Source organism: Humulus lupulus, chromosome 7 (genome assembly GCF_963169125.1).
Source record: "Humulus lupulus chromosome 7, drHumLupu1.1, whole genome shotgun sequence".
NCBI lineage: Eukaryota > Viridiplantae > Streptophyta > Magnoliopsida > Rosales > Cannabaceae > Humulus > Humulus lupulus.
In genome coordinates this window covers 133,837,687-133,848,136 of record NC_084799.1, presented here as the reverse complement: position 1 = coordinate 133,848,136, position 10,450 = coordinate 133,837,687, and positions in this window count along the sequence as shown.

The window sequence follows — 10,450 nt, the reverse complement described above, 5'->3', positions numbered from 1 at the left end:
CCTTTCTCTTTATCGAATTCTCGTGCTATAAAACCTTTTGATCTAATAAATATGGATGTTTGGGGTCCTTCACCTATCATTTTTGTTAATGGTTTTCGATATTTCTTATTGCTTATTGATGATCATACCCAGTTTTCATGGCTCTATTTACTTAAAAATCGTGATGAATGTTAATCTGTTTTTACTCGTTTCCACACTATGGTTCAAACTCAATTTGATGCCAAAATTTGTGAAGTCCAATCTAATTGGGGTGGTGAGTTTCGCTCCTATGTTTCCTTCTTTCATAAAATGGGCATTCTCCATCAAAAATCTTATCCTTATAGACCATCCCAAAATGGTCGTGTCGAACGAAAGAATCGTCATGTCGTTGAAATGGGTCTTTCACTTCTTGCTCACTCTCATATACCTACATCCTACTGGTCCTTGGCCTTTTCTACTGCTGTTTACCTTATTAATCACATTCCTACTCCCCCCATTCACCATCAAACTCCTTTCACCTTACTTTACTCAAAAACTCCTAATTATGATTACTTGCATATCTTTGGCTGCTCTTGTTTTCCTTTCCTTCGTACTTATAATCACCACAAAATTGATTTTCATTCTAAAGAGTGTATATTCCTTGGTTATAGTTCACAACACAAAGGCTACCTTTGCCTTGATCAATTTTCTAGCCGCCTTTATATTTCTAGACATGTTGTCTTTAATGAACATTCATTTCCTTTTGCTTCTCCCTCCCCTTCCTCTTCTTCATCTTCTCCTCTTCCTTCCTCTGTCCCCTCTTCACTTCCTGTCCCTATACCATCTTTCCCGTCCTCCTCTTGCCCTTTACCTCATTCCTCAGCTCCTATTTCTCCCTCCTCCCTTGCTTCTTCCTCTGCTTCTTCTCTCTCCCCTTCTTTACCTCCTCCCTCTTCTTCCACCCCTACTCCCACCTCGGCCTCTCCTTCCTCCTTTTCCCCTCCCTCCATTCCATTAGTTGATGATTTACGTGACACACATGTTGCACCTACCACTGCCACAGTTAACTCTCACCCAATGGTCATGCTATCTAAAGTTGGCATTTATAAACCCCATACTTTTCTGAGTGTTTATGCAGGTGCTCCTTGTGAACCCGAGACCTATAAGCAGGCTGCTACTTCCCCTGATTGGGTCGCTGCTATGCAATCTGAAATTGATGCTTTACATTTGTAATGGCACTTGGTCTCTTATTGACAGTCCTCCTGGTGCTATTATTGTCGATTGCAAGTGGGTGTTTCGCTTAAAACTCAAATCTGATGGCAGTATTGATCGATAAAAAGTACGTCTCATTGCTAAAGGTTATCATCAAACACATGGCCTTGATTATTTTGAAACCTTTAGTCTGGTTATGAAAGCTGCCACCATTCACATTGTTTTACACATGGTTGTTTCTCTTAATTGGCCAGTTTCTCAACTGGATGTTTCTAATGTCTTTCTTCACGGTGATCTTTTGGAGATTGTTTTTATGCAACAACCACCTGGTTTCATCGATCAAACTCATCCTTAACGGGTTTGCAAGATGCATAAGTCTATTTATGGCCTCAAACAAAGCCCCGAGGCCTAGTTTTTCAAGTTGAGTCAAGCCTTATTATCTCCTGGCTTTCATGCTTCCACCGCTGACTCTTCTATGTTCGTGGCTACTACTGCTACTGCCATTACTATTGTTTTAGTCTATATTGATGATATTTTGGTCACGGGCTCCACTGCCTCATGTGTCTCCACTCTCATTCAGCACCTTCAAGATCACTTTGCTGTTAAAGACCTTGGGTCTATCCATTACTTTGTTGAGATAGAGATTAACCGTACACCTTCTGGTATGCATTTGTGCCAAACGAAGTATATTTATGATCTCCTTACCCGTGTTTCTATGCTTGACACTAAACCAATTTCTACACCAATGGCTTCTGGTGGTTTACTCTCTATTCATGATGGTCAGCCCTTATTAGATGGCACTGAATATCGTAGCGTGGTGGGTGCTCTCCAATATTGCACTCTTACCCGTCCGGATATTAGCTTTGCTGTAAATAAAATATGTCAATTTATGCATACTCCCACCACTATTCATTGGCAGGCCGTGAAGAGAGTCCCTCGTTACTTAAAGGGTACTGCCCATTTTGGCCTTCACTTTCAGCCATCTCCCGATCATCTTCCCACTAGCTTCGCTAATGTCGATTGGGCTTCGCCCTCGATGATCATTGCAGTACTAGTGGCTATGCTATTTTCTTAGGTGGCAACCTTGTCTCATGGTCTTCTTCTAAACAGAAAGTAGTTTCCTGCTCCAGCACTGAAGCTGAGTATCGTAGCATTGCTAATGGCACCTCCGAAATTGTTTGGATCGAATCCATTCTTCGGGATCTTCATTACACTCTGTCTGTTGCCCCTGTTATATACTGTGACAACCTCAGTGTTGCCTACCTTTCTATCATTCCTGTTCTTCATGCTCGCACCAAACATGTGGAGATTGACTTTCATTTTGTTCGAGAGCGGGTTGCTAACAAAACTCTCAATGTTCAGTTTTTCCCTGCTGCTGAACAACTTGTCGGTTGTCTCACTAAACCCCTGCCTACAACAGAGTTTCTGTCCTTACGTTCCAAGCTCACAATCCTTTCAAGACCTGTTCATTTGCGGGGGGATGTTAATATATAGCTTAGTCTTGTTAATTATATTTATAAGCTTTATTCCTTTACCTTTTCAAGGAAATAACAACAGAAATACTCTTTCATTCTCTTCTTCTCTGCATAACCTTTTCAAATTGAAATTTTCAAATTTTTTTTTGGTCGTTATATTGGAAATTAATGGAAGTATTTAAAATTGTAAACATTATCTATAATTTTAATAAAAATTGGTTCACTATTTTTTAATATATATATACTAGGTAGAAGCAACGTGCAATGCACGCTTGCTTAGTTTTAAAGTTGTCCATGATTTTAATTAAAGCTAGTTCTGTTAAATATAAAATATTTCGTTAAAGTTAACGAAAAAAATAAAAAATTCTTAAAATCGAGAATTTCCGTTATTTGCACACTTTTTATATAGAAGAGATATAAAAAATTAGAAAACATAACTGCGCTCTGCGTAGTCTTTGTGATATTAAAATATATGTTTTAAAATATCTTTTGGGAGATTGTTGGGTAGTGATTCATTTTTACCCTACTCGTACAACATGCTCTTTATATGGACACGTACATGCATCTTGACCATAATTTTTTATTTCATGATGATGTTCATTGTTTATTGTATAGCGAACCTCCTGTAGGTTTTTGAAAAATTCGGACAAATTAAAGTACTGAAAACAAAGTTAAAAAACCTTGTTGTACATGTGCTTTTATTTATTATTATTATACGCTATCCGTGGTTTTTTTTTTAATAAAAAGTCTAAATTATGCATAAGAAAATTTATGTTTTGTGTAAGACCTATTTTGACTGATTACCTTTACCTATTTGAAGCCTTTATTTTTAAAAATTAACTTTTAGATCTCGTGCTTTGCAAAAAGGTTAAAAATATTGGAATTGATAAATTAATTATTTGAACATTGTATTTTTGTTGATTACCCGTTTTGACCATTTATTTTTAAAAAATGAACATTTGGACCATGTATTTATTTAATAAGTTCAAACTTCTTATAAAATAAAATAAAATTATATATTTATATAATTTTTGTTTTCTGTAAGAGTTCACACCATTTTGAACCTTGTATTTTAGTCGATTGCCCACTCGAACCTTTATTTTTAAAAATTAACTTGTAGACCTCAAGTTTTGTCAAAATGTTACAATAGGAATAGATAGATCGATTATTTGAATATTATATTTTGGCTGATTACTCGTTTTGATTATTTATTTTTAAAAATTAACATTTGGATCATATATTTATTCAAAAGGTTAAAAATTCTTTATAAAAAGTAAATTATATAAATATATATAATTTATATTTTCTATAAGGGTTCACATCATTTTGAACATTATATTTTAGCCGTTTACCCATTTGGGCCCTTCATTTTTTTAAATAAACTTATGGGACATTGTGTTTTGTCAAAAAATTAAAAATAGGAATGTAAAGATAGATTATTTGAACCACGTATAAATTGGTTGATTATTCGTTTGGATATTTTATTATTAAAAACTAACATTTGGATCTCGTGTTTTGTCAAAAAGTTAAAACATAAATATATAGATTTTATCATTATTATTATATATAGATATTTTTATTAAAATAAAAATGAGAAAAATGAGAAAATAGATAAAAAAAATCATTAATTAATGAATAGCCATAAATTAGAAAAGTAAAATAAAAAATGATATTTTTTTACTTAAATTTATAATTTAATTAAATAGTTATGGTAATTAAATATCTAATCAAATTTAAATCCAAAATATATATAGTTGAAATAAATCAAATTAAAATTAGTTACATGTAACTACATTTTTTTTAATTAATTAATAATAAGAATAAAAAAAACTATTATTATGTTAATCTATAAAATGAATTAAAAAAATTAGATTAAAGGAGAAAATAGAAATAGTTATTCAAAGAGATTTAGAGTACCACATAATCTCCTTGAAACTTTCATTTATATTTCTTCTATATAAAAAAATGTATAAATAACGGAAATTATTGATTTTAACGATTTTTTATTTTTTTTCCGTTAACTTTAACAGAATATTCTTATATTTAACAGAATATTCTTATATTTAACGGTTGATTGTAAACATGACTTAAACTTAAATAAAATTAAATAAATAAATAATTAAACAAATTAAGATAGGATATTTTTGAGATATTTTACAATGATAATTGTTTAAAAATAATAAAACCATATATTTTATAACTTAAATAAAATTTAATTAAACTTAAAGTTAATATTATATTAAACATATCATATATAATTTTTTATTGTCACTGCCAAATTAAAAAACTATAACAAAGTTAAACTTAAACAAAAATAAATTAATTAATTAAAATAAAATATTTTATGATAATTTAAATAATTAAATTATATTTATTTAAAAATAATAAAACCATGCATCATTTTTTATCTTATAAATTTGTGTGATAGTTTGTTTTCTATCATATGATTGAAGCTCTTTTTCTTCATTAAATTCACCAAAAGACATTGTGAGATATATTAGAAACTAAAAATAGTTGATGCATGTATACTACTGTCTACACTATGACTTTTTATATTCTTATTTTATTTCTATTATTAATTTCTTTTTAAATATTATTGTATTATATATATATGTCATGTAGCCATGTAAATATATATTTATGTCAACATTGTGTTTAGATATCATATATGTAGAGATTACTGATATAAATATTTATATATACTATAGAACTATAATTCATTGTTAAAATTATAGACAATGTTTACAACTTTAAAACTAAGGAAATGTGCATTGCACGTTGTTTCTACCTAGTATATATATAGATGTGTAAATAACAGAAATTCTTAGTTTTAACATTATGTTTCGTTAACTTTAACGGAATATACTTTCAAAACTAATTAAAAATATATATTTATTAATTATATTAATATAATTCAAATTCAAATGTTCTAAAGTATCATTATTATTAGGGATAATAGTGGCAAAAGTACCCAAAGTTTGGGTTTTGTACGCGACATAGACTCAATCTTTTTTTTAGTGGGTAAAGTACCCAAAGTCAGTAAAACTGTAATTCTGTCCAATTTTGTTAGTTAGGGTTCCGTTACTGTATTGATAAGGACACCTGTAAGGCCCAGATTAAACCATATTTTAATTTCTTTTAAAATTTAAAAAATAATTAAAAAATACATTTAAAATTATATAAAAATATATTTTTAATAAAAATATTATATCTGATTTTAACTTTAAAAAAAAAAATTAAAAATCCTAAAACTATGACACCTCTCTCTCCCCCCGATCTCTATCTCTCCTTCTCCCTCACCTTTCCACGCGACCATCATGACCTTGAGGTCATCGGGGTGGTCTTCTTGGGTGAATTTAGATTCAGATTTGTGGGAGGGAACAATCTTGCACGACGGAGCCGAGACCCATTCTTCGTGAATGATGAGAGCCAAGACTAGGGTTAGTGAAAGTAATGGCCTCCACCACGCCACTTCCATTGCTGGGATTTTGTGAGCTTTCAGGTATGAGAATTTATGGCTTAGAAAATAAAAAGACTTTACCATTTGTTGTTGACACTTGAAAGCAATGGTCTCCACCGTTAGTTGGTGTATGGGTTTGGTCCGGTACGTTTACCTCCTGTAGTTCAGATTCGTTGTGGCTTGCCTCCGTCGTCGGTGTCGAGGAAACTTGCCGGTGCCGAGGAAGAAGAAGAGGCTGCGTGGGAAGGTGAGGGAGAGGGAGAGATAGAGATCGGGGGAGAGAGAGAGGTCACATAGTTTTAGGATTTTTAATTTTTTTTTAAAAGTTAAAATTAGATTTAATATTTTTTATTAAAAATATATTTTTATATAGTTTTATTAAATTTAAAATGTATTTTTTAATTTTAAAAGAAATTAAAATGTGGTTTAATCTGGGCCTTACACGTGTGCCTAACAATACAGTAACGGAAACCTAAGTAATAGAATTGGACGGAATTACAGTTTTACTAACTTTGGGTACTTTACCCACTAAAAAAAAAGATTGGGTCTATGCCGCGTACAAAACCCAAACATTGGGTACTTTTGCCACTATTATCCCTTATTATTATATAATATAATTTTAAAAAATATATATAATACAAGACTAGATATTTAATAATTATATTAATAAAAATTTAAATTTATAAAATATTATTATGGTAATAATATATAATCTTATTTTTTACTAATTATGTTAATATGAATTCAAATATTATAAAATATTAATATTATAAAATATTTAATACAAGACTATATATTTAATACTTATATTAATATAAATTTAAATATTATAAAATATCATTATAATAATATATATGATACATAATCTAAATTTTTATTAAAAAATGATAATTTATGTTTAAAAAAGTTATCATATTATCTATATATTTTAAAAAAAATCATAAACTAGTTTAATTTTTCATTTAATATGGTTATGTTATTCTTTTATTCATAATATTGTTTATTTATTTAAAATTTATATGAAAATAATACAAATTTAATAAAAATAATTAATAAATTCTATAAATAAAATTAAGTAAACGTGTATTACAAGTTGCTTGTATCTAATAACTAAATATGTGTGTACGCAATTTATTGCTAAATAATCAATATTTATTTCCTTGCACTTTTTATGGCAATGACAAAAATGAATGCAAGAAAAATTATTTTGTATGAAATTACTTCAAGATTTGAGTAGAAAATCTCAGGTTTTATCCAGAATTATATCTAAAGGGAGTTAGATTGGAGTTAGTATTCTTTTAATCACAATTATTGGAATTAAGCTCGATCAGAATGTGCTTATATAAATAGAACACAACACAACAGATCAACACATATCATTCTAAATTCAGAAAAAAACTTTTTTTTATATATGCATAACTTCCCTTTGTGTAATTAGCCACTTGTAAGATGTAAAGAGTTTGTAAACTATTCTCTAAAAATATTTTTTTATTTGTTTTTTTTAAATCTATAAAGAATATTTTTTTGATAAATTTTGTTTCGTGAATATTATATTATCCTAGAAAAATCCATATTATAGTTAAATGTCCTCTTCATTAAATAATTATTAGTATTTCAAATCCTATAATAATTAAGCTGTTGGAAAGTATAATATTTTAATGAGTTCTTATTGAAATTGGTTATTTATTAATAAAAAACAAGTCATACTGCACCAACTGGTAAATAATAAAGCGATTAACATTACATAAACACAAAAAATGGTATTAGGCAGGACAAGAAATTGATAATGAGAGATGAACCTTTTATAATGCGTATTGACCAAGTCTGTGTAGTGAGTGAATATGATAGAGAAAGAAAAAGTCTCGTGCACGGCAAGATTTTGTTTGGCCTAGTGTACGCCCAAAAACAATCATAATTACAATTACATTAAAATTAAAAAATTTCTATTATTTCGATAACAAGTATTAATTTTTTTTAAGAAAAAAATTCCTCGAAATTAACCACAAGTTCTGGTAGAACTTATTTGTGTGCCTTTTTATATTTAGCTATTTCGAGTTAGGGTATATATTTATGGGTAGTTTTTCGGTGTACCCCAAAAAAGGGGCATATTTGTGCACTTCCTTTAGTTTTTGGCTCGCGAATTATTTATAGTCGTGTATATTATAGCTATTTAGAGCATCCTGTAAATTTTTGGGAAATTTCGAATAATTTACAATATAGAACACAAAGTTCAAATAGTTTGTTGCACTTGTGATTTTTTTTTATGTGAGTGAAATGTAACCTATTTGAACATTATTTTTGACACTGTAAATTATTCGGAATTTTTGAAAATTTGCAAGATGCTCTAAATAACTACAATGTACACAGTCATAAAAAAATTCGCCGAAAATATTTCACAAGCCAAAATCTAGAGGGGGGTGCACCGAAGAATCCTCATATATTTATTTATGCATGTACAAAACAAAAGTTGACAATTATTATTATCAGGTAGTTCTCTGGTGCACCCCCCGAAAAGGGGCACATTGGTGCACCCCCTCTAGTTTTTGGCTCGGGAAGTATTTTCGGCGCAAATTTTTGTATGGCCGTGTATATTGTATTTATTTAGAGCATCCTGCAAATTTTTCGAGAAATTCTGAATAATTTACAGTGTAGAAAACAAAGTTTGTTGCATGCGTAACTGCTTTTTTATGCATGTGGAAAGTAACATGTTTGAACCTTATTTTCAGCATGGTAAATTATTCGGAATTTTTTGAAAAATTTGTAGGAAGCTCTAAATAACTATAATGTATACTGTACGCCCTAAATATCCACTGGTTATTAGCGAGCTGGAAAATGGCATAATTCTATCAGCCACGTGGAAGCCACCTACCCGGAGCTGCTGTTACAGGTCTCTGCCTCTCTAGCTCGAGATAGCCAAAGGTTTAGTGAGATTACTAAGGCATCAGATCAGCAGCGTGGACACCACGAGCTGAGACTACATCAAGCTCGGGGTACAAGCTTGAGTTGACACCTCCGACCTTTTATAAAGTCAACCACGCAATGTAAACGTGTATATATCAGACATCACGTGTCTACTCCATTCCTGAATTCTCGGACACGCAGCATAAACGTGCGTGTTCAGACACCCCACGACTGGTTTGGGCCATGCAGCCCATTATCCTCCTTACCTATTGATTAGACCACACTTCATTGTTAGGTTTTAGGAATTTAATCATGAATGTCGCAGAAGTGACATGATGGGTAAGAAGGTCTCGGGATGACCTCCTTTGCCAACACCCATGTGTCATCTTCCTATAAATATGGAGACCCTAGGAGTTGCAAGGGGTTGGCTTCTGATTTGTAAAGAAATACCCTGTAAGGAATATCAGAGATAGATCAATAATATTGGCTGGTGGACTAGAAGGATTTTAACCTTTGAACCACCTAAAAAAGTATTCGAGTTATAATATTCCTTTGAGATCATTCATCTATTACGGTTCATCACTTAGCACTAATCCCTCTCCTTATTTATATAATTATCTGTTGCCGAAGAACCGCGTCAACATATACGGTCATAAAAAAAAAATCAATGAATATACTTCCCGAGCCAAAAATATCAAGGGGCTGCACTCGTATGCCCCTTTTTGGGGGTGCACCGAAGAATCCTCCATTATTATTTATTAATGTAGTAATTTGTAAGCAGGATAATAGTACAAAGTATTATGGGCCAATTCAGAAACTATTAACAAAATAGTTATTTATTTTTTTAATTAAAAATCTAAAAATATTGTTAGAAAATATGTTCGATAATTTACTTTTATTTTTATTTTTTTTTAATTTAAAATCAAAATTAATTAAATTTTGAAAACATAATTTTGATGCTTTTAAAAAAAAAATTAATACGCGTTTTCATTCATTCTCTCATCGTCCTCATGCAGCAGAGCACACCAATGGCAATTTCTTTGTCAAACTTTCTAACTTCCATTCTCCACTCTAATTGCTTCAAGTAAGATTATCATCTCATTTTTTTGTCACTGTGATCTATTTCTCACACTCTCTCTCCCTCTCTCATGTCTCTAAGATCTGTTTCTCCCTCTCTTTCATTTTCAATTTTAGATCTGTGCAAAAATAGTGTGACAATCGAAATAGGTTCTTTGATGAAGATTTTTTGTTATCAAGGTATGATTTTCGGTCATTTTCACTCTCTAGGGTGTTTTCTATATTCTCGATTCTTGTTTTTATTAATGATTAGGTTACTCACATTCTCTGCATATGTGCTTGTGTTTCTCTATGCTTATGCTTTTTGATGTTTTTTGTATATTATTTTTGGGTTTTGTATTTTTATAATGTTTGTATTTTTTATATT